At 46.9% G+C, this 25,747-nt stretch overlaps 1 protein-coding gene across 1 annotated transcript in view; it reads left to right on the top strand.

The window, feature by feature from the left end:
- Window positions 1-1,109: 1,109 nt before the first annotated feature.
- The window catches only part of LOC140219238 (uncharacterized), a 301,899-nt gene continuing 277,261 nt past the window's right edge, over window positions 1,110-25,747 (top strand). Inside the window, exon 1 of the mRNA XM_072289047.1 lies at window positions 1,110-1,190. The gene's annotated coding sequence lies outside the window, so the exon portion shown is untranslated. The remainder of the gene's footprint in view (window positions 1,191-25,747) is intronic.

Here is a 25,747-nt window from a genome sequence, read left to right as displayed (position 1 = left end):
ATTCCTTGGCCCGATTGAGTTTGTCCGTTTGATTTACGGTTTGAAGAATGCGGCGCAAACATTTCAAAGGATCATGTACGAGGTTACTCGCGGACTGCCGTTCATTTTCGTCTACCTTCACGACATTGTCGTCGCAAGTCGCACAGACGAAGACCAAAAACAGCAGATTCACCTTCTAGTTGAGTCCTGCCCTTTCTTGGAACCGAAGAGTGGTTGCCCTACTGGGGATCCACCACTGTTACTGGGGAAACAGGCTTTCACTTTTGAACAAAGCCAGTCGATTCTCCATTCTCAAGCTGTCGGAACGTGCATTCTTTGCCTCCGCCAAACCGAACTCCCAACATATCTATTACCCCTTCTGAACTCGTCATGAACACCGACTCTGTCTAGCTCCCTATTTTGTCAAAAGGAATGTATGTAAATTCTCGTTATTTCCAGACATTATTAGTGATTTGTAATATCTCTCACATGTTGCTGACCATACACTTCAATGCTACTACCTAAATTACTTTTTGTAGCGTCCTGTGTTGCTTTGTCCAATTAGCTCTCACCTTGTATGTGATGTCTCTTCATGTCTCAATTAGTGCATTTTCCGTGTATTAGCAATTAGAGGTAGTTGCATGCACATGCAATCTTTTCCCGTTGCGTTGGTCTTTGGTGCTTCTAGCAATTTTTCAATTCAATTTCTGTTATGAATTTTTGTACTTTCATATTGTTGTCTATGGTTGCGTCGTGTTCCGACTGGCCGCTTTGCTTGGGCCATGTGGCCTGCTATACTTCCAAATAAATAAATATAAGATCGGCTATCCGTTTCACGTCTAATGTACGCACGAAGAGCTCTTGCACAATTTTCCGCACCAAAGCATTGACTACCGACGTGATTCCCTCATGTTGAATGTGGTTCGAAACTTTATGGTTTTAAATAACATCGACAGCGTTAAATTTTGTGTTCACCGCTCATACAAATCTTTTTTTATGCTTGTGGATGTTGTTAGCCTGAATTGTCATACCAAGATCTATGTATAAGACATAAGGATATGCGCAGAAGGAAAAGGGCGCTGCGTGATCTGTCAGACCTTTTGCAAATTCCAGTAAGCGCTCATCTTCGGCAACCTTTCGCGTAGACGGACATGCGGTCCGTAGGCAAGGAACAATACCTATCATAAAGGGACCCGAGGCCGACGATCAAGGTAAGGCTTCCTATCATTCGAAAAAAATTCGACCTAAATTTTGAAGAGTGTATACAGATTATAGTGGCTAACCGCGAAAACCTAAGGAACCGTTTCGACAACACCATATTAGGTAGCGTCAACTCTCTCACCCCCCAAATTTGCAGGTTCGCTTTGTTGGTGTATCATGATGGAGGCAAAAGGCATTGCGCGTCATAAATAGGGCCAAATAAGAATACAGACGACACACACGTTTGGTGCTAACTTCCAACAACTAGTATACTATATTGCGGGATCACAGCATACATATACAGGGTGTTTCAGCGAACACTTCCGAAAACATTTTAAAGGTTAAATGGCAGCAGGAAGGAGAATCAGTGCACCCGTTCCTGGTAGAAATTCGGAGGCTTGCGCAATACCTTAACTTTGGTTCTATGAGAAATAGGATGCTAAGGGACCGGGTTGTATGCGGCGTGCAATCAAAGAACCTGCAAATTCAGCTGCTTGCGAAGAAAGAATGGACTCCGAAGGATGCGCAAGTACTTGCATTAGCTGTAAAAGCGCAGGAAGGGATGCGAAATCTATGGGCACAGCGCCTTCACAGCAAGGATGTGTTCTAAGAGTGAAAGAACAGCACCAGTCTACATCTGGAAAAGTTGAGCAGCCTGGCGACGAAAAACAGTGCAAGTGCTGTGGTAGTTCAAGTCACCACGGCGCGACTCTCATGGTACGCAAGCGTAGGTGTTTCTAGTGCGGCCAACAAGGGCACTTAGCCCGGAGGGGCGGACAGCACGAAACCACGAACATGACCATGATGGTACAGGGCGAGAGTGGCGAAAGCGACAATGGGGCGCACAAATGTGGCCCGTAACCATTGCGAGTTCCACCTATACGAGAAATTTGCAAGTGGAATGGCGTGAAAAATATGGACGTCGACACCGGCTCTCCAGTTTGTGTTATACCGAAAGACGTCTAGGAAGCTCGCCGTCCGTAGTTGCTGCCGCTACAGGAGGCATATAACTCGCTATCTTGTTATTGTGGAAAACTTCCAGTTCTCGGCATACTGCCATTGCACGCTTTGTACAAGTCGGCAACAGTACTATGCGGTTTGGTGGTGCTAAGCTGCAGTTACCCCAGCTTCTGTGATCGCGAATTGTCGCAGAAGCTGAATGTCGAAAGACAATCACTCCGGCATGTCGCTGTACTGACTGGTCAGAAGAACACGGACACTACCTTAACGAAAAGTTCACCGCCCTCTTCACAGAAGACCTTAGACTCGTCAAGCAGCGGCCAGCGCGCCCGCTGATCCGGGATGGAGCAAAGCACAAATTTTACAAGGTAAGAAAAGTTCCATGTGCACTGCGAGATAAAGTTTCCGATTAGCTACACAGGCTGGTGGCCGCGGGAATCTTATCACCCATCAAACACTCCGAATGGGCCACATTGATAGTTCCGGTGCTAAGAAAAGACAAGGCGATAAGAATTTGTGGTGACTTCATGGTCACATTGAACCTGGTATGTGAGTTTGAGCAATACCTGCTACGTGTGCTTCACGACATGTTTGCTAATTTGCACGGCGGCCTGCAATTCAGCATCCTAAATTTAAGAGATATTTACAATAAAAATCCTTTAGACCAAGACACTTGGAATTTGACAGTTAGCAACACACAGAAGGAACTTTTTCGATAAAACAGGCTGCCTTTTGGTATCTATTCAGCACCGGCAATATTTCAGAAAGTAATAGATCACTATTACAAGAGCTATCGGAAATACAGGCATACCTGGATGACGTTCTCGTATCATAAAAAACGTGGGAGCAAACAATAACTTGAAAGTGGTCTTGCAACGCTTCCGTGAGCATGCTGTAAAACTTCGTTCAGACAAGCGTCGTTTCCCGGAACCACCAGTAACTTATCTTCGACATCACAACGATGGCAAGGGTTCGCATCCCATCGCAAAAAATGCCGAGGCTATCAGATTAGCCCGGAAGCCGCGGAACGTCGGTGAACTGCGTTCATTCCTAGGCATGATAACGTTTTATAATAACTTCTTACCTTATTTGTCTACGATTGTCGCACCGCTTAAAGACTGTTGGAAAAAGAAGCCAGATGGGTGTGGGCCACCAAAGAGCCAACTGGTTTTAAGAGTGCTAAAGATTCGCTTTGTTCAGCGCCTGTAGTAGCCATTTCAATCCGGACCGTTAGCGCCTCTTAGGATGCAACGCATCGCCTTGCGGCATTGGTGCCGCTCTCTTCCATCCCATTGATAGCGAGCAGCAACCAATGCGATTCAGATCCCGAACGTTGACAGTTGCCGAAAAAAACTATTCTCGAATTGAGCGAATGGCACTCGCACTTGTCTTTCGTGTCAGAAGGTTTACAGATTACCTTCTTGGGCGACAATTTCGAATTAATAGAGTTCAGCAGCGGCTGTTGGGCTTGCTAAGACCAGACCATCGAACACCAGCGATGACCGCAGCGAGAATTGAAAAATGGGCGTTTCTGGTTCGTGCTTACAGGTATTGTCTGTGGTACAAGCCCAGTACACAGCCAGTAAGTGCTGACACACTGAGACGTTTGCCTCAACCCCGAACTTGGCACCGAGGAAGATTGGACGGAATGCGTGCTCATGCTGCACCAGGGGACGAGCCGGCTATTGCTTCGAAGGAAAAGCAAGCGTTAACATCCACCGACGTCACGCTTTCTGTGGTGTACATGTGTGTCGTCGACGGCTGGCCAAGAGAATCAAGTAGCTATGAAATAGACCTTCCAGAATACCAAAAAAAATTGGCACGAGCTGAAAGATTACCGGGCATTGCTGTACAGCAGCCATCTGGTTATAGTGCCAGCAGTACGATGCTCTTAAAGTTCTAGCATGCTGCTCATCAGAGCGTTGAGCAGCATGCTCCTGGCAAGATCAGGTCCATAGTGGATTTTAGAGGGGTGAATGTGGAGACGGACAACAATGCAGTTCACCGGCGCGCAAGCCGGGTTCGCAAACGAATGCCCGACGTAACATTGAATGCAGTCCCAAGCAATGACCTTGAGAAGACTGGCTCGCAGTCCAGTGACGGAAACGCACCCCAGCCTAAAGCACCGGTGGTCGTCACAAATGTTCAAACCCAACTGCGTCGCTTCACCCGTGAAAGGAAACCCTTGGAGCGTTATGTATTCTGAGGAAAGCTATATGTAGCATTCTGCAAGGCAGTTGTTACGGTTGCGCAGTGGAACACAGCGCAGGTTTCGTTACCATCTCTATGTAAGCTGCTATACTCCCCAGGTAAACGTGAATTGCTTCCAGAGCGGCAATTTCTCCCCAGGTGCTTGGTAGGCCAAACTCCGAGAGGAAAAGGAAACGAAAACTTCACCGCCTAAGCACTTCATACAGATGGTCAGCGAGCGAAGCTGAAGCGTGCGGCCCCGGTGTTCATCAATGGTTAATCCCGATGGTTTCTTTAAAGTATTTCTCAATTATTGGTTACGCCTTTGTGCTTCTTAATGAGGTTACGCACACGTTCGACTGCGACGGAGAGAACTACGTCAGTGATGGTATGCCCACCGGCCGCCGTTCCCATATTCTCACAGCTCCCATATTCCGCATGTGATCTTAGAAACTGTGCCTAGGAATCGACATGAAACTAGCTTGTTTTTGCTTAATATCTACAGTGCACCCAAATCGCGACGAGGCGACTTCGAACTTTTTTCGGCCGCCAGTAAACAAGCCAAAAAAATTATTATTGTGGGAGATTTCAATGCGTCCCGCCCAGCCTGGGGGCACCACATATAAACTCCAAAAGGCCGCCGTCTAGCCCACGCCATGAACCTTCATCAATTCACTCTGCTGACAGAACCTGACACATCAACCAGAACGGGCAACAGCGTAAGCCGGGATACCTGCCCTGACCTAACAATGGTCAAGGGGTTGACTCAATGCTCCTGGAACAACCTAATCGAGAATCTGAGCAGTGACCACAGCATTCTAGCCACAGAAGTCCAACTGGTGGCCATACGAACCCCAGAACGTGCAACAGAACCAAATCTCAACAACACGACGCGCCATCTCTACACGAGTGGACACAACAGCTACAAGCAGATTTGAAAGCAGCCACTAAGCAACTTACTGCAACAACGGAGACACCGGATCTGGACAGACATCTGCTCCATCTCTGGCATGCTCGAAGAGGCCTGACAAAACGATGGAAGAGGCAGCGGCACAACCGCAGGCTGAAACAAAGAATCGCCCGGATCACAGCAGAAGCTGAAGAATACGCCACCAGCCTCACTAATAGCAATTGGCACAACCTCTTCGACCGTCTTAATGGCACACTAAGTAGTTCCGAAACGTGGTCCCTCCTCAGAGCACTACTCAACCCAAGGCACACAAAAACGCACACAACGAACACCGTCCGCACTATCATCCACAAAGAAGAAATGGATGATGGCGCGCTCCTCCAAACACTGCAACAGAAATACATTGCTACAGGTCACCGACTGGAGTACAAAGACTATCCACACGAGGAAGGAACCCAATTGGACGGCGATATTACAGAGAAAGAAGTGAGGGCAGCCCTACACGGCATAAGACGTAACACGGCGCCCGGAGCAGATGGCATTCACTATGCACTGCTACGCAACCTCGACGACCAGGCCATACGGCAACTCACTGCTTACTACAACGACAATTGGAAAAACGGAACGCTTCCACAGGAATGGCGACACGCCGATATCACCTTAATTCCGAAACCCGGGAAACCGCTGTTCCTCAAAAATCACAGACCCATTTCCCTGACTTCGTGCATTGGCAAACTCTTCGAGCGCGTAGTTCTAAATCGCCTCCAGCCTCCCCTCGAAGCGAACCAATTCTTCCCCAATACCTTATTCGGCTATCGACCAGGTCTTTCTGCGCAGGACATACTCCTACAACTTAAGGAGGATGTTGTGGATAGTCTAAGTAAAGCTCAAACAAGAGCCATTCTGGCGTTGAACCTCAAAGGGGCCTTCGATAGCATCTCACATGACCTCATTCTAAACAATCTTGCATTCTCCCGATGCGAAAAACGCATCTATGACTATGTCCGAGCCTTTTTATCTGGCCGCACAGCCACCATCGGTCTAGGTGATATTCGGTCGGATATCATAAAACTTTCCGGTAGAGGGACTGCCCAGGGTTCGGTTCTCTCACCCACCCTGTTCAACGTGGCGATGACAAAGCTACCACCGCTCCTCAACAAACTTCCGAACGTGCAGCACACCCTGTACGCCGATGATGTTACAATCTGGGTTACCACAGGGTCAGACGGCGCCATTCAAGACGCACTACAGGAAGCCGTAAATGTAGTACAAGAGTATGCAACAGCCGGAGGATTCACATGCACAGCTGAGAAGTCGGGAGCTCCTGCTTGTATTAAAAAAACGCAATAACGTCCATATTTCACCAGCCATCACATTGCATCTCAATGGCAGCGTTATTCCAAGGGTAGACAGACTACGTGTGCTATGCGTTCACATACAACACAAAGGGAAGGCCACACATACCCTACACGTGCCCCGCCAACAACTTACCCAAGTAACGCACATGATAAAGCACATTACAAACCGCCGACAAGGACTCCAAGAAAAAGATGTACTCCGAATTGTGCAAGCCCTCATAATTAGCCGATTAACCTACCACCTCCCCTATAATAATCTGACTCAGACTAAGATACACCAGAGGGACACTCTCCTCCGTACGGCACTAAAGGCAGCGCTGGGACTACCCCAACATGCGTCTACGCAGCTCCTACTACGACTGGGGGTGCACAACACCATCTGCGAACTAGTTGCAGGCCATCTTAACAGCCAATTGCAACGTCTGCAACGAACAATGCAGGGGTGCCACATTCTATCCCGGCTAGGATACCAAACACCAAGAAAACCAGAACAGGAAAACCGCACACTTCTTCTGCTTAGCATTCGCAACAAAGTTCACGTGGGCCCAATTCCCCGGAATATGCACCCTGACCGTCATAAAGGCCGAAGAAAGGCAAGAGCACAAGCCCTGGCTCGACTCTTTGGCGATAACACATCGAACACACCGGTCCTATACACCGACGTGGCCCGCTACCCACAGAAACGTGCCCTATGTCTAGTCGCAATAGATAGTGCAGACATTTTGAGGGCTTCGGCCACGCTTAACACTGTGACAGTGGCACGGCGGAAGAGGCTGCTATCACCCTGGCCATCGTACACGCTTCAACCATGCCGGCACCGGATGCACCTATCACAGTGGTCACTGATCCACAGACCACCTGCAGGACTTTGGCACAAGGGAGAGTGACACCCTACACACACCGCATCCTTACATCATTACACCCCACAGCGTTACACAGGGTGCGTATCGTCTGGATACCTGCACACGCCTCTCTCCATGGTAATGAACGCGCTAATGCGGTAGCACGAGAGCTCGCTAACCGGGCGTCATTGGAACAGCTGTCCAACCCAGACGACGCACCGACAAAACCACTGAACTACACAGAAACTCTACAATATTACAGAGATACCAGGAGACACTTTTCTCCACCTCCATAATTCCCTTAATCGAGAAGATGCCGTCGCGTGGCGACAGCTTCAAACTAATTCATTTCACTGCCTCTTTTATCTTCGCCTTTTCCACCCCACACAATATCCCTCATACTGTCCCTATGGTGGAGCAAAGCCCGCCGTATATCATTGCACCTGGGAGTGCCCACACCCTCCGGGCTACTCCCCTATTCCTTCACCTTCCTCCTGGGAGACTGCGCTAACCAGCTCAGCCCCGCAAGAGCAGCGACGGCTGATCCGGCGGGCACGCAGAGTGGCGCTAGCCAAGGGGGCCCTCAACTAAGGGCTCCACCCTGCGAGGAAGTCGCCCAACCTCATGAAAAATAAATGTTTTTCTCTCTCTCTCTCTCTCTCTCTCTTAAACAATGGCTCATACCCCCGTAAACTCAGCCTTCCCATTACGACGACAGAAGGGAAGTGAAATTCTGCGCGGTAATGACGAGCGGTAACGGAGCAGCTGTGGAAGAAGACGACGAATGCGGGAGCAGTGGCACCAGCGCATTCGCGAGGTGATGATAGTTTTTTTCTTCTAAATGCAGCCACAATAGTAAAGAAACTAGCCCTAACAGCTTCACTGTAAAAATTAGGCATACTGCCATGACAACGATTTTGTTGATGCGCCAGGAGGAAACATCATCCTGCTTGTCTGCTATGCGCTCGAAGAACACAGGACTTTCTCTGCAGGCACCAATGGAAACCAAGAACTCTTCCATTTAATCTTTTTTTCACATAGTTTTTATGTTTCAGATCTCGTTTTCAACATCCTTCCGCTTGTAATTTTCTTTTCGTACTCGCAACATACGTACAGCGCATCTGTGTGAAAACTTTTATTTTTCTGTTCAAGATGCGTGAGCAGCATGCCATGGCGCGCGGCTGTCTTTTTTTTTTTTGGGGGGGGGGGGGGCAATGCATAAGGGGGAAAAGTTTGGTTTATTCACTGTTTTTATTACCAACCTATCGCTGCAAGGCATTCAATGCACAACAGAAAAATCTAGAGCTGAGTATCTCATTATTGAGTACAAATGGACGCATTCTGTACTACGATCATATATGCATAAGAAAGCCTCCTACAATTTCTACAAAATACACCAATGCAATTATTGTAGCAACACTTATTTGTGAATAATAAAAAAACTATCAAGTGCAGTAGATACACGTTTTTGGCATACCAGTAAAATAAACTCCTTTTTTATTCCATAGAACGGGTATGCTTGCTAGTCCGCAAAATATGCTATACCTGGTGAATTTTCGGCATCACTCTCCTTGTGCTAATGTGCCGAGAAATATTTTGCAAATTCTATGAAAAAAGTCTATAGTTTTTTATGTACGGTTTTGTTTCGCGACACAGCATGCAATGCTCCTAAAGATTCATTCAGATCTGTAGCATTGCGAACAAAGTATCCTGACGAGATTCCTTACGGACATATTGCAGATGTTCCTTAAAATTTGTAATGCACTTTGTTTGCTCTATCGTCATCTAGGCATAAATGACACATTTTCACGACCATAACAACAAATAGCGCCAAGTTTTCTTTTCTAGAAACAGTAAATTCAGCCAAAGCATGTGGCATCCCAATTTTCGTGGCGGCGACATACATTCATAGCATGTTGGTAATGGTTCGATTCGTCCACTCCGTGAGGTCATTGGTTTGCGGGTAGTAAGGAGTGGAATGACGATATGCAGAATCACAAAGCCGTAAAAGTTCTTCAACGACGTCAGCGGTGAACGACCCGCGGAGCGCCGTGACGTAGCATGACGTGATGCAACAAAAAATAGGAGACATCTGCTGCAGTGGCAGATTGGAAGTGCCTCCATTTCTGTGTAGCGAGTAAGATAATCTGCGGGTACTATAATCCAGCGATAGCCAGCTGACATATTTGGGAGCGGGCCGAGCAAGTCGATGCCGACTTTTTCAAAGGGTAATGTCGGCGCCCTACTGGTTGCAAGTAGCCTGCTGGAGACATCTTCGTTTGCTGGTGGCGTTGGCAAACAGAACAGCTGCCGACATACTGTTCAATCGTTTTCGAGAGCATGGGCGAGAAAAATCTTTGGTGAAGTCGGTTAGTGTGCGTGCGAAGCCAAGGTGCCCGGACGGAAAATCGTCATGCATGGAACGGACGACGGCAGGGTGCATGTTTTTTGGGTACAACTAGGAGCAATGGAGAACCATCCGCTAAGTATTTTTTTGTACAGCAAACCATTATGAAAAGTAAACGCTGTTGTTCTTGCTGACTCGCGTAGCTGCCCGCAGAGCTTTAAGAGTAGGGTCACAACGTTGCTCGCTCTCGAAGGTATTCAGGTCTGGAAAGCCGAAATAGATGGAAATTAGATATTCCTTGAAGTCATCATCGTCAGCTTTAGTGTGCCGCGAAGGGAGACGGGATAGGCAATCAGCATCCGCGTGACATCGTCCGCTCTTGTAGGTGACGGCGAACTGTACTCTTGAAAGCGCAAAGCCTAGCGGGCCAACCAGCCAGATGGGTCGGCAGCCCAACGAGCCAACAGAGTGCATGATGGTCAGTCACTATCGTGTATGCGTGGCCGTGCAGATACGGACGGAACTTCTGAATGGGGAAGACGACTGCTAGACACTCGAGTTCAGTAATTGTGCAGTTTCTCTCCGCTTTTTTAAGTGTGCGACTAGCATAGGCAATGACATGTTGGCGGCCACCGCATATATGAACAAGCACAGCGCCAACACCTATACCGCTACCGTCAGTATGCAGCTGTGTTGACGCCTCCGCATCAAAATGCCGTAGTACCGGTCCAGAGCAGGAGAAATGAACGTTTATTGTGAGAAACAGCGAGAAAGTGTTCTTTCTTCGCTCTAGGAGGGCGGCTCTCGTAGTCCAGAAAGCCGTTGGCTAGGTGGTAATAAACTTTATTGACAGGGGGAAGGGTAAAGAGGGACATGGCTGAGGGTTTGGGCTCAAGTAAGGCCCTGGGCCTGCTTGGCCTTTTCCGCCCAGTCCACCAATTCAAGTTGTCGGTCGACGTCCCCGGAACTGAGCCAGGCTGTCCAGTCATTCCCACATTATGTTTGTGAGTGTTCCTGTTTCTGAACAGAGCCTAAATTTGTCGCTTTCCTTGCCCCCTGTGATTTTGTTAATGTATTTTGGGTGTGGGTATGTGTTTGTCTGAAGTCGCCGAAACGCGACCGCTTGCGTTTTGTCGAGTTGCTTGGCCGGTGGCGGGAGCGCGCGACGCCTCAAGCGATACCGATGGCGATATTATGAAATAGCCGTTGGCTAATGCCGAAGCCCGGGCCCAGTCCACCAGATTTCGCTGATCTTCCAAGCTCTGTGCCCTTTAACATTGCCTCCCACGTTTTTTCAATCGCTTGTAGCGATTTTGAGGCATCATCTTGAGTGTTTTTCAGCGCGGTGTGAGTACACCAACACCGTGTGTTGGAGGGTGTATGATACATCACAATATCGGCAAAGGTATGAGACTTTTGGTAGAGTGCATCTGGTGCATGGATAATTCCATGGACATACGTATTCGTTTGTAGTTTGCGGAGGGCGGTGGCTTCTTCCTTGCTTAATTTTGGATGTGTTAAAGGATATTGTCTTCTTTTCAGTCAGTAATGATACAATATCACGGCGTAGTTGATGCGAATGTCCTTCACCCTTGTCGCTTTCCGGAGACCGTACGGCAGGAAATCCCGGCTGGTATGCTCTCGGGCAACAGCATGTGCTGCTTCATTTCCTGCCAGGCGTTCGTAGCCTAGGGCCCATGCGACGTACTTTCGGGTAGTTCTTGCTCTCTTGTTATTTCTTTTAGAATCGACTGCTGCAGCAGAAATTCGGCTATTTCGTAAGTTTCTACATGCCGTTTCTACATGCCGCTCAAGATTATTGATGTGTCTTTGCATGTAGCGATGCCGAGGATGATGATCACTTCCTCCGCCGTTTCTGGATTTCTGTCAGGTATGGTGGCGGCGATTAGCTCGTTCCCTTGGCAGTTAGTCACGGTAATTGCGTATGCTCTTCTACCTGGGTATTTTGCCGCATCTGTATATCTCGTGTTGGGGGTTCTTTGAGTATTTCTTGCTAAGCACTCTAATTCTTGCTTGCCTTCTGTCTTTGTGGTATGATGCATGCATGTTGCGAGGTATTGGAGCAACTGAGATAGAGTCACGAAGGGGCGGCCATAAGGCTTTCGCGTCTGAGTCTGCTGTGAATATTTCGCTTTATGCGAATTTGCGAAGTGCTGCTCTGCCTGTTTCAGTCAGCTTAAGGTGTTCCAGCTGGCACTTATTTCTTCCCAGGTGTTATGGGGGCCAAGTTTGAGAAGTGTCGTGGTGGAGGTCGTACTGGGAAGTCCTAGTGCGCTGTTGATTGCTTTTCTGATAACTGCGTAGAGTTTTTTAATTTCAGCTTAATTGAGGAGCAGATACGCGGTGCCATATGTGATCCGGCTTATAAGGAATGCTTGGATCAATTGGACGGTTTCTTGCTCTTTAAGTCCTCTTCTTTGGGTGGTTATACGCCGAATGAGATAAGTTACTTGTGTTAGGGCCTTCTCAAGCTTCTGAAGTGTAGCTGTGCCAGAACCATCTTTATGTATTGGGAGGCCAAGGACGCGGAGGGAGCTAACTTGAGGAATATCGATTCCATTGAGTCTGACGTTGGCATCTGGGGCGACGTAGGCTGGTGGTCTTCCCCGGGTTCTTGCCTTGAGTATAAGTAGCTGTGATTTTTCAGGGGCGCACTGGATGCCGCATCTTGAGAGGTACTGCTCTATCCGATCGATTGCCGGTCCAGACGTCAACAAAAATTTCAGCTGTTCAAGCAGACTCGCAGTCAGCGGTCCATTAGTATGGGGTGTCTTTGTGAAAGAAAGACGTGAGGGGAGAGACAAGCTGTGCGAAATTCTTGATAAAGGGCCAGAAATATGACAAAACATCCTAAAAACTTCGCAGGTCTTTCATCGTGTGTGGCTGTTGGAAGTCGCGAACCACTGCTATCCTTCGAGGGTCTGGTCCTATGCTTTGTCGACCAGACAGCCAAGTACGAGGACTTGACGCTCACCCAAATGGCAATTGTTCGAGCTTAAAATAAGGTCAGCTTGCAGGAAACAGTCAAAAACGACCGACAGGCGCTGATTCTGCTTGCGAAATGTTCGTCCGAAGATAATGACGTCGTCTAAATAGCCAATGAAAAGTTCCCATCTGAGTCCGCGGAGCACGCTATTCATCAATCGCTCGCATGTAGATGAAGTGTTGCATAAGCCAAATGGTATAACGTTGAACTCAAAGAGACCGTCAGGTGTTATAAAGGCAGTCTTCTCCTTGTCTGAGGAGTGCATTGCAATTTGCAAATACCCTGACCGTGAATCAACAGCAGATAAATACGAAGCGGAGTGGAGGCAGACGATGGCGTCGTCTATTCATGGTAGGGTAAGCGTCTTTCTTCGTGACGGTGGTCAAGAGGCGATAATCCACACAGAATCTCCATGAGTTGACTTTTTTCTTGATAGGACCACAGGAGCAGCCTAAAGGCTACAGGATTCCTGGATAACTCTTTTTGCGTAACATTTCTTCGACCTGCTCGGCGATGACTTTTCTCTCTAAAGGTGAAACGCGATACGGCTTCTGACAAATTGGCGTCGCTTGCCCTGTATGGATGCGGTGTTGAATATGAGACGCGAGTGGTGTATGGGACGCTCGTTGGTCTTGAGCAAAATCAAATACTGTTGCATAGGAAGCCAGCACTGCTCACTAGAAGACAGCGACTTCTTAATTATGCGCTTAAAGTCAGCAGAATTATCATGGCTGAAATCGGGGTTGGAGTTTTTTCTGGCAGTTAACGATTCGACCGTTCCGACACTGATAATGGCTTGTTTGTCAAAGCTTGCCAGTTTAAGTCCTAGCGGCAAAATTATGGATTGGGTTCAAACGTTCACTGCCCACAAACAAGTGCCACTACAAGTGGTGAGAACAAGGGAGCGAGGGACTATCACATTTTTCTTGAGCGCGTTGTTATAATCAGGCTCGGCTAAACTAAAACAAGAACCCGTACGAGGGCGAGAACATCGCTACTAGATACTTTCTAGTAGCGATGGGCGAGAAGTAAGATAATCTAGTAACGTTGGGCGAGAAGTATTGACAGGTACAAACACTGCAGTCTGAGGGAGCAAACACGCATTTTGCGGCAGGGAGAGGGCGTCCGCGGTATCACTGGTTCTATCTGTCATTGGAGTTCGCTCGTCACGACGAAGAGAAATCGTGCCACTTCCACAATCCAAAGTTGCCCCCCACTGACGCAACAAATCAATTCCCAAAATAATGTCATGCGTTGTACGTGCAGGCACAGTAAATTCACTTCGAAATGTCCGGTCCCCTATCATAACTGAAACAGAACAGACCCTCAAGTGGGAGTAACATTTCCCCGCCAACTCCGCGAAAGTAGCGTTCCGATCCCAAGAAAACATAACTTTTTGTCCAAGACGATTGATTTTTGAAGGACAGGCTCATAACAGAAACTTCCAAAAGCACTCACATTGTCAACTGAAACACAAACTTTGTTTTGTACAAGGGTAAGGGGGTCTTGATGATGAATATATTGCGGTCTCACTTCCGTCGGCCACACCAGCTTGTTTCCCAGCGGTGGCGGTGACAACGAGCGACGATGAGGTGACGGACAGCGCCGTTGTCGTGTCGGTGGGGGTGTAAGGCTGCGCTCGAAAACGGGGGAGTCACTGCGGTTCACGCGTTCCTGATGCAGCCGTTGGAAGTAACTGCGATACGGCCAGGGCTCGCCAGCGGGCACGCGGGATGTATAGGAATTAAACCGTGGAGCACGCTGCTGGCCGCGATGGCAATACCTAGCAATGTGTCTTGGCACACCACAGCTGTAGCAAATACGGGAGTCGCGGCTTGTCACAGATGACCCCGATGACATGGGTGTCACGGGTAAAAACGAACTCGCAGAGAGAGAGACAAAAGGGAAGGAAAGACAGGGAGGTTAGCCATTGTAAATACCGGCTGGCTACCCTGTGCTGGGGAAAGGGGTAAAGGCAATAAAAGGAGAAGGAACAGAGAAAAAAACATGAAAAATGCACACAGTAACGCGATGTTACGCGCAACAATAGTAGGCTGGTTGTAAGAGGGAGATGCCCGCGGAACAAATCGTTCTGGCGCATCTTGCCGGCGTCCCAGACTTGACGGTTGCGGTGGCAAGTTGCTGGTCTCCGGACGATCACTATAGGTCCTGCGAGGCTCCCGGTAACGCTAACGTGACCAGGTGGCCGGTGGCACACGAAAGTGATCGACAAATGCACAGTGATGATACACATGAGCGTCGTCAACAACTTTAAGTCGTTCAAGTTCTTCTTTAACACTTGCCGAATCACCGAGGAGATGTTGTCAAGGGCTGGGACGGACACACTTGCAATAGTAGTGACATTGTCCAAGCGTCTGAACTTTGGTCCAATCCTTCTAGATCTGACGGAGTACTAAGATCTTCCTTCGTTATAAGAAAATTATAAACATCTTCAGTGATTCCTTTAAGCAGATGTCCTACTTTGTCTTCGTCTGTCACGGTGGCGCTGACGATTCGGCATAATTTCAATACAGCCTCTATATACGTTGTACAAGTTTCGCCAGGTAATTGAGCTCGTCGGGAAAGCGTCTGCTCAGCCTTCTTTTTCTTATATATCGGGTCTCCGAAGCACTTGGTGAATTCTTCTACAAAATTATGACAGCTCGTCAGAACGTTCTCGTGGTTTTCAAACCAGAGGAGCGCTGTTAAAGCGAGAAAACAAACCACCTTATTGAGCTGCCTCGCAGTGCTCCAGTGGTCCTGGCAGCTCATTGCTTTGTAGCGTTTTAGCCAGTCGTCGACTTCTTTGTTCGTCTTCCCGGAAATGGTGCGTGGCTCTCGCAGCGGTGTCCAGTAGCCAGCCTGCCCTGCGTGAATGCTGTCTGGTTCGCCACCGGTGGGGTCATTATTGCCTTCTCCGGAATCGGCCATCTCCGCTGCTTGTGGTTGTAAACCGGCCAATGGTCTACTCCGTCAAACAGTCGGTAGAGCTGTGTCGTCCAAGATCGTCCAGGTTTTACGCAGCACCTCCGCCAAAGATGTTACTAAAGATGTTTATTGGCATAGCGAAACGAGATCCACGAGGATGCCACAGGGAAGTCCCAGCCGGCGCGGAGTGCAAACGAGCCAATGCGAGCACACCCTGCTTGCTCATTCTCTGCTTCAGTTGCGCAGTGCTGCTGTATCATCATCAGCAGCAGCCTGGTTGCGCCCAATGCAGGGCAAAGGCCTTTCCCATACTTCTCCAACTATCCCGGTCATGTACTAATTGTGGCCATGTTCTCCCTGCAAACTTCTTAATCTTATCCGCCCACCTAACTTTCTGCCCTCCCCTGCTACGCTTCCCCTCTCTTGGAATCCAGCTCGTAACCCTTAATGACCATCGGTTATCTTCCCTCCTCATTGCATGGCCTGCCCATGCCCATTTGTTTTTCTTGATTTCAACTAAGATGTCATTAACTCGCGTTTGTTCCCTCACCCAATCTGCTCTTTTCTTATCCCTTAACGTTACACCTATCATTCTTCTTTCCATAGCTCGTTGCGTCGTCCTCAATTTAAGTAGAACCCTTTTCGTAAGGCTCCAGGTTTCTGCCCCATACGTAAGTACTGGTAAGACACAGCTGTTATACAATATTGTCTTGAGGGATAATGGCCCCCTGCTGTTCATGATCTGAGAATGCCCGCCAAACGCACTCCAGCCCATTCTAATTCTTCTGATTATTTCAGTCTCATGATCCGGATCCGTAGTCACTACCTGCCCTAAGTAAATGTATTCCCTTAGCACTTCCAGTGCCTGGCTACCTATCGTAAACTGCTGTTCTCTTGCGAGACTGTTAAACATTACTTTAGTTTTCTGCAGATTAATTTTTAGACCCACCCGTCTGCTGCTGCTGTATATATATATATATATATATATATATATATATATATATATATATATATATACACAAGAAGAAAGGGGGTTGACCGAGGGGCCCGATTTTTATTAGTCATATCATAAGAAGCCAACAAACACTGACACCAAGGACAACATAGGGGAAATTACTTGTGCTTCATAAATGAAATAAAGAAACCATAAATTATAGGAAACTAAAGCGGATAAAAAACAACTTGCCGCAAGTGGGAAACGAAGCCACAACCTTCGCATTTCGCGTGCGATGCTCTACCAATTGAGCTACCGCGGCACCGCTTTCCCATCCACTTTTTGGGTATTTACGTGTCCTAGTAGAACCCTGAGAGTGTTAGCCAACGCCACCACTCCCATACCTTGGCGGCGGACGTGGAACGTCCTTTTTGCCGCAGGCGTCACGAGAACGTGATCCCACTTGCGGCAAGTTGTGTTTTCATCCACTTTAGTTTCCTATAATTTATCGTTTCTTTATTTCATTTATTAAGCACAAGTAATTTCCCCTATGTTGTCCTTAGTGTCAGTGTTTGTTGGCTTCTTATGATATGACTATATATATATATATATATATATACGTAGCATCAGGGTATTTTTATGTCCACTGCAGGACGAAAGCCTCTCCCAGGCATCTGCGGTCTTGCGCTAGCTGATTCCAACTTTCACCTCCAAATTGAATAATTTGAACGCTCGACCTAATTTTCTGCCGTCCTTGACTGCGCTTGCCTTCTCTTGGCAACAAATCTTTAACTTTATCGGTCCACCGCTTATCTCCCCATGACCTGCGCAGGTCCATTAAAATAAACTGGTATTAAATTCTGGAGTTTTACATGCGGCAATCACAATTTCATTATGACACACGCCGTAGTGGGGACTCCGGATTAATCTTTATCACTAAAGGATCAATGTCATCCGTAAACCGAAGCATGTTTAGATATTCACCAATGATCCGCTCTCTTAAGCCTTCCCATTCTAATATCTTGAATACTTCCGAGCATGCAGTGACTAGCACTGGACAGTTTGTCTCTTTGCCTAAGCCCTTGCTTCGTATTTCTTTTAACTTGTGAAGAAACACGGTGGCTGTGAACAACGTTCTTAGATACACTTCAGTTTCACAACGCCGCTCGGGAGATGGCCGAAGTTGTGGTCGCGCAATCTAGTGGCGTTGCGATCGTCACTTCTGCAGCTTCTGCTTTCACTTCTGTGTTGATTTTAGTGGTGCTCTACGGCCTGTCGGTATACTGCCGTCATGTTGTTGGCGATGCTTGACGTGAGGCTGCTTTTCCCGGTGAAAAGTATCACGCAGAAGTGTTTTGCAATCACATGACAGGGATAAGTTTCCTATGCGTTCCTGCTTTGTCCACGGCTGCTCCAGTTGCTAGATCCATACTAATGCTGGTGCTCACTGTTTTTGCTCGCACCGCGATGACGACAGAGAGTTTTACACATGGAAACACATGCTACGCCGAAAGGAAGAGTTCCTCACAGATAAGTGCGAAATGTGCGAACGTCATGTTAAGGACGACGACGGATATTTTTAAACGTTATTCTTGAAAACAAAGGTATATCGATACTTGCGGGAAATATGGACGCGGGTTCGTGGCGCGATCTTCGACCTCATTTTTTCCGATCTTTATGAACACATCTCGAAGCTAAGAAACGTGATACATGATGCGAAATTTGAGCGCAGTTCTATACGTGTTTTGATTTCGCGAAATATTGGTTGGCGCGTCTGATCTGACTCGTGCGACACGTTGCAAAGGGAGCGAAGTGTGACGCGACTCCCACACTAATCGAGAGATCACGTTAGGCAGCTTGTGGGTGATGCGTTGGCACGATTGACAGTAGCCACCGCAGAGAGACCTCCACTAATGCAGTGCATTGTTTCCATTTTTGGTACCGGGCGACACGCTCGCCGCAGGCCATCGGTGAACAGACGACGGCATTAAAGCCCCTTGCTAATGGACTTTAGACGGCGTGTTCATCTGGCGCCATCTCGTAGCGGTCGTCGCAAGTCTTGCGTGGCACTATGATTTCCTTCTCACGCTTTTACCATACACTCCTCCGCTTTCTGCCTCATGGTACCACTGCACCCTCCTCCCCGCAGTCCTCCTCACGCCTGTTCTCTTTCGCCGTTTTGTCAGTCCCTTCGGCACTACGCGTTCGATCTCATCTTTCGCTTTGCTCGGTTACGCCGTAGGACAAGGAGGACGCTAGCCGCTTAATAGCTGCGCTCTGAAATTTATTCGTAACGCATTTGGGTGGGTCCTATTTCCGGCGATTTACTCTGGAACAACCCGGTCAGGCTGGAGAAACTATGTAAAGACGCTATCTGCGAGTGCCTGCATTTGGATGAGATTATTTGTAAATCTTGGCATGCTTAATCAAGTTTTGTACGGTCATGATCATGCACTTATAAAGAAAGAAAATATTTAAGGTTATTGTTTACAGCCCACAGGTACACAGTCCGCCAGAAAAAGGCAAAAATACTTCGCAAAGGAAAATGTTGCTTAAGTAAATAAAAGGCCTCACAATGTTCGTTGCGAATTTTGTTCATCTAAATAAAAAACCTTTGAGCTGTGAATGTTCAGTTTTGTAATCGGTTCTTGCCACTTCCTGGCAGTCACATTGAACGTACATCTTTCTATATCCGTGAGTGACTGTCAAAATGCATTCTCTCTTGATACTGCTGCTTCTATACAGACTTTCATCGTCTTTATTACACATGTTAAGAATAGGCTGCAAAAAAAAAACTGAGTGCGGCAACGTGCCGGTTCTAATCTCGGGAAGTTGATTGGAAAGCTGAATCATCGTGCACGACTGCTTAATTCTGTAGTACAGCTTCAACTTCGAGCCAGCAGCTACGCGTGTTTTTGGAGATCGGCACAGGGTAACTTTTTTCGCATCATCCTTGCCATAAAGTTTTGCTGTGGCAGCTCAATTACATTCACTGACGAACGAGCGGTGCATGATAGGGGATTAAAGCAACCCTTCGCAGCAAATACACTGCAGACGAAGCACCGGGCCTGAAGAGAGACGTGACCGCGAGACACAGTGACACAGATACACAGACACAGTGAAGTCCCTGTTACTTAAGCGTTGTAGGGTCGTCCCAAAACTCTGAATGTGTAGCTAAACTGCATTTAGCAACGGACAAACGGTACAGGCCAGTCGGTGCAAACGACGCATTGCAGCAGGAGCAGACTCAGTGCGGCGCGTGGTGAAAGACGCGACTGCAGCGCCGGTAGTTCGACTGACAGCCGCTGCGGCTACACCAGCCAGTGGGCGCGGATAGCGAACTGTTAAACTTAAGTTTGCCTAAGGGCTGCGAACTCAGTGTAGGCGTTTCCTAGGGTATTCACGTATGCCTCCTGTACTCCTTGGTTACGCGACGTCTCCATGAGTGCTGCTACCTCTACTGAATCAAATACCTTTTCTTAATCTATGGAAGTCAGAGAGTGGTCGATTGTACTCCGCAGATTTCTCAATTACGTGTTTGTGACATGAACGGGATCCATTGTAGAAAATCTCTTCATGAAACAAGCCTATAAATTGACTGAAGTGAGTGTTCCCCTGGTCCTACTGGAAATTATCTTGGTGTATGACTTAACTATTCTGAAAGCAAGCCAATGGGCCTATAATGATTCAATTGTTTGACGTCTCCCTTCTTATAAATTATTATAATGTTGGAATTCTTTAGGTTCTTTTTTACGCTTGAAGTCGTGTGGTATGGCGTACAAAGGGCCGCAAGTTTTTCTTATTTTTTTTTTATTTGAATATACTGCACGCCCTTCACGGCCCATGCAGGAGTGGTACGAAAATGCAATAAAAGAAATCATGATGACAAGTAAATACACTGAATGTGGTTAGTAAAAGAGTCGATGTTATTGCAATACACAATATCGTTAGTTAACTTGTTCCACTGGGAAATGGCAGACGCGAAAAGGGAATGCTTGTGAACATTAACACGACTTGGGGGAAGATAGATTGTTTTGGAATGATTTAGTCTGGCTGAGCGTTTTGGATTATCTTGCAGGTAATGAGAACGTGCTATCTGGAAATGACCATGGCATAATTGATAGATGAATTTTAGTCGCGAATTTGCTCTTCTCTGCGAGAGGGATTTTAGGTTTGCCCTTGCTAGCAGACCTGAGTTACTGGACTGCCTTTTGTAGTCCGAATATGCAAACCTAATTGGTAATTTTTGTATGCATTCTATTTTATTTATAAGGCATTTTTGATGAGGGCTCCAGATTAGATCAGCGTATTCTAGGCATGGTCTTATTAGTGTTTTGTACGCACTTAGTTTGAGGGGTGGTGGTGCTGCGCGCAGTTTCCTTTTTATAAAGGATAGTTTGCCTATGGCTTTTTGGCACATGGTCGAAATATGAGGCTCCCAGTTAAGGTTAGGCGTGAGTTTAATGCCTAGGTATTTTACCTGGTCGCTTTTGTTGATTGTTGGCCTTCCGATCGAATATGTAACGTTAAGCGGGAGTTTCTTATTTGTGAAAGACATGCAATGTGTTTTTGATGTGTTCAGTTTCATGCCCCAAGTGTTGCGCCAAGAGTAAATTGTTTGCAGTGAATTATGAAGTTCTATCTGGTCTTCTTGGTTGTGTACGACTGTGTACACGACACAGTCATCAGCAAACAGGCGTATCTGAATTGAGTTTTTAGTGGAAAACTGGATGTCGTTAATGTACATCAAGAACAAAAGTGGTGCCAGAACTGATCGTTGAGGTACTCCGGAGTAGACATCGAGTGATTGTGAAAGATTATTATCGATTGAAACGCTCTGTTTACGATTGTTTAGAAAACTGTTGATCCATGATATTATTTTATTACTGATACCAAAAGCCCATAATTTTGTGAGTAAATCCTGGTGCGGAACTACGTCAAACGCTTTAGAAAAGTCTAAGAAAACTGCATTTAATTGGCCATCATTATTAAATGCGTTAGCTATGTCATGAGTTAACTCTGCTAGTTGGGTTATAGTTGACAGGCTTGATCTGAAACCATATTGTTGTTTATATAGAAGTTCATTTGTTTCGAGGTAAGTTATTATGGCCTTAAATATTACGTGTTCCATTATTTTGCAGCATGAGCTTGTTAATGACACTGGGCGGTAGTTATTTAAATCTAATCTCGAGCCCGATTTATGTATTGGAATTATTGCAGCCTTGCGCCAATCATCTGGTAACACTGATGTTTGAAGAGAAAGTGTGAATATTTTAAGTAGATACTTTGATGTCCAGCTTGCGTATCGACTTAAGAAAGAGTTAGAAATCTGCTCGGGGCCGGTAGATTTTTTTTAAGATCGAGCTTATGCAATCGAGACAGTATGCCCTCCTCACTTACAGTTAATTCTTCCATTGGTATTTTGACATCGTAAGGTGTTAAAGCTGCATTTGTAGCATGTTTCGTAAAAACTGTCTGAAAGAAGTTATTCATCTCTTTAGCAATGAGTTCAGGGTCCTGAATAACATGATCCGAGATTTTGATTTGCGTTATTTTTTCTCGTTCATCTGACAAATATTGCCAGAATTTGTGAGGGTCATGCGCCATAAACGAAGGTAATGTAGTGTCAAAGAAACGGGCTTTTGCTTCCGATATTTTTTGTTTGAATGTAGTGATAAGATCGTCTAACGTGCGCTTGGTTCCCTTTATCCGCCGCCGTTTTATTTTTAGTTGTAGCTGGATTATTTCACGCGTTATCCACGGGTATTCTCGGTTAACGCGTTTCTTTGTATTTGGAATCAAGGTGTTTTCGGAATACTTAACAATATTTCTAAAACGCGTCCAGAGTTCTTGTACATTTGTTAGTTCATTGAATGAATGAAACTGGAATTCTAGGAAACCTAGTACAGCAGGATCATTTGCGCGTGTGTAATCCTTAAAGTATGTAGGTTGTGGTTTTTTGTATTTTCGCGTCGTTGAAATGGGACAGGTTAGAATAAGCGCTTTGTGGTCTGAAATGCCATTCTCGATGAACACGGAAGATCCTTCTAATGTATTACTTATAAGGACTAAGTCAAGTAAAGATGATATTGAAGTGATACGGGTCTTATCAGTCACCATTTGGCTCAGTGAAAACGTAAATGCCACGTTTAGCAGTGATCCTGAACTTGCGACATCACGGCCGTCATGCGAGTGGTTGTTCCACTCTATTCCGGGAAGGTTAAAATCCCTGACAATAATAAGTTTTGATCTAGAATTAGTATGTTTTGAAAGGTAATCATGAATCTGATCGATGAAGTGAGGTGCTGCATTTGGGGGCCGATAAACGCCCCCTACAGTTGTTTTTGTTACAATATGTTATTTTGCACCATAAACAATCATGGTCGGGAATACCATCAAGTTCTAAGGACATTATATTATTTTTAATTGCTACCGCGACACCGCCGCCTCTTGATCCTCTGTCTTTACGGAACAGTTTGTATGAAGGGGGAATAACTTCAGAATCACGTAGACCAGGGTTAAGCTATGTTTCTGTTATTACTAAAATGTGAGGTTGATAAGACAGGATTAGGTTTTCTAATTGATCAAACTTATTTACCACACTTCGGGCATTTAGGGAAAGGATTCGTAAAGTTTTGGTACTGGGCTGTCACTTGGAAACTTTCTTGTTTTGAGAGGATTTCAGCGAAGTCGAAGTGGAAAGGGACTGTTTTGAAAGACTTGCTTTCTGCGGTAATTCAGTCCTAATATTCTTCACTGCGTCCCAAGTATACACTTTTTCATCGATTCTCAGTTTGTCGAATGTTAGCCTAACCTTTGCTCCGTTTGCCCTTTCATTCACCGCTGAATGCCACAAGTGCGTGCGGATTTCCCTTACTCTCTTAGAAAAATCTTCGGAAACAGTTAATGGTGTGCCTTTCACTTTGTAGCAGCAAGATAAGATTTTGGTTTTTTCGGTGTAATCAAACAATCTAAGGATGATCGGGCGGTCTCGGTTACTTGCGCGGGTACAGTCGCAATCTTTTTGAGCGTGAACACGGGAGCGCGTGGCTTCGATACTACCACCGCAGTTAAGCGGCGCCTTACAATCTCTGTGCGCATGCGCGGCGAGAGTAGCTTTCCTTCACGCGCATCACGTCATCGGAGCGCTCGCTTGTCGTCTGCTAGCTGTTTTTTGTTTCCTCGGCAGTGACCGAATTATCACTGTAAGCATAATCGAGATGTTTCCAATGTAAATGGTTTGTTCCTCATTGTTAGCGTTACGCTAAATACCTGGAAATCGTGACCTAATTTTTTTATTTCTTTTCTCCCGGGTTCCTTTAGTCACACAATGCAGAAAACAAGCTAAAAACGCAAACGTCTGAATTTTTATTTTGTGCATTTTTCACAAGATAATGAAAGACTTAGAAAAGTAATAGCTGTAAACTTGAAATAATCGCTGTTTCATTTTCTTTACTATTCTGTCATATTCCCTATTGCAGCAAGAAATGCTGTCATTCTACACGGTAGGGAAGAGCACAGGGCAGGTGCAAAGTTACTTGCTCTAAGGTGCTCCCACTCTTGGCTAACAGCTTCCCACAGCTCGTCCTCAGTTGCCAAATGAATAGGGTGCCGCACCATGGCTGCTTTTATGCGGCCCCATACATTTTCGCACATGTTCATGTAGGCGCCCTTGGCCGGCCAGGAGACTAGATGGACCCTACTAGTTTCTAGGTGCTCTTTCACAATTTTCGCTGTGTGCACCGGCGCAAGGTCATGCTGAAACACAAAACCGGCATCTGGTAAAGCGGCGTGGGCGTAAGGAAGGAGCACGTTGTCCAAGGTTTCGCTGCAGTAGCGCTGCGAAGTAAGAGGGCGCTCGATGCGGTGTAGAAGCCCGACAGCAAGTCTTGACAGCGCGCCTCACACGTTCACGCAAGTGCGTCCGCTCGCCGCGACTCCCTGCAGATTGGTTGGCTCGTAACAGCATCGAAAGCATATTAAATTTAGTTCTTCACACAAAATCAAATCCGTAGAGAAAATTGTCTTACCGTGTCCCTCTTGAGCGCCACAGCCGCGCGCACTGGTTTTGACGTGTTGAAAAAGTCGACTCCTCCAAGAAGATTACTCGGCCCCAGTCATCGGAAGTCCACAAGGCGTGAGCTTCGGCAAATTGCAGTCGTGACACCTTGTTCGAAGCGCTGAGAACGGGCTTTTATGCAGCCGCATAACTTCGCAATCCAGCGCACCTGAGGGGTCGCCGTAGGGTAAGAACTGAAGCGGCCACATCGAGCAGCTCCCGCACTTCCCTCGCGGACTGAAAGGGATTCTCCACTACTGAAGCTACCATAAGCGCGTCTCCTTCATCTGTCGCTACCATTTCCCGACGCCTATGTGGGGAGTCAGAAATGCGGCCTTCCTTCCTGAATGCTTGGATGATCCTATTGACAGTCTTCAGGGGCTTGTGCACCAATTCGCCGATGAAGCGCTGAAAATATTCCTTCAGCGAAAGTTTTACTGTTTTCGACCTCTCGTCTTCAGGAACACGGGACATGCTGAGGTTAAGCAGCTGCTCTGATAAATGTGGTAATGGGAACAAATACATACCTTCCTCGAACACAGGGGTGGTCACTGTTACGCCTACAAGTATAGGAACGTCGGCAAAGGATAACAGTTTCAAGTTTATTCATGCATCGTGTGGAATGTAATTTCAACTTCAACATTGTTACCGCTCTTGCAGTGCACGCCGATTATTCAACTCGGATCTTCATGAAAGCGCATCGACTGGATGTATGAACCTACGTGGACCACCGGGATACCCAATTCCGAGGTAGGCGTCCATTTCTTCGGTAATTAGAACCGATTTTGTGACCCACGAAGAGCGCCCACCGGCCTCGGCTTCGGCCGAGGGAAGCGGTAGGCCTACTCTCAGGCCGCATCGAGCCGCAGCCAATTACCGACCAATCGCTAATTTGGCAAGCGGACAGGGACCCAATATGTCGACCGCTATGAGAATTGAGGTCGATGGCGACGAAATTTCGCCGGATCAGCTCACGAGAGCCGAGGGGTGGAAAACCGCCGGCGAGAAGTTGCAGCAAAGGAGCCACGCAAGC

The sequence above is a fragment of the Dermacentor andersoni genome, chromosome 7 (assembly GCF_023375885.2).
Source record: "Dermacentor andersoni chromosome 7, qqDerAnde1_hic_scaffold, whole genome shotgun sequence".
Classification (NCBI taxonomy): Eukaryota; Metazoa; Arthropoda; class Arachnida; order Ixodida; family Ixodidae; genus Dermacentor; species Dermacentor andersoni.
Note: the sequence above shows the minus strand (reverse complement) of the source record. Positions and strands in the feature narration are given on the sequence as shown.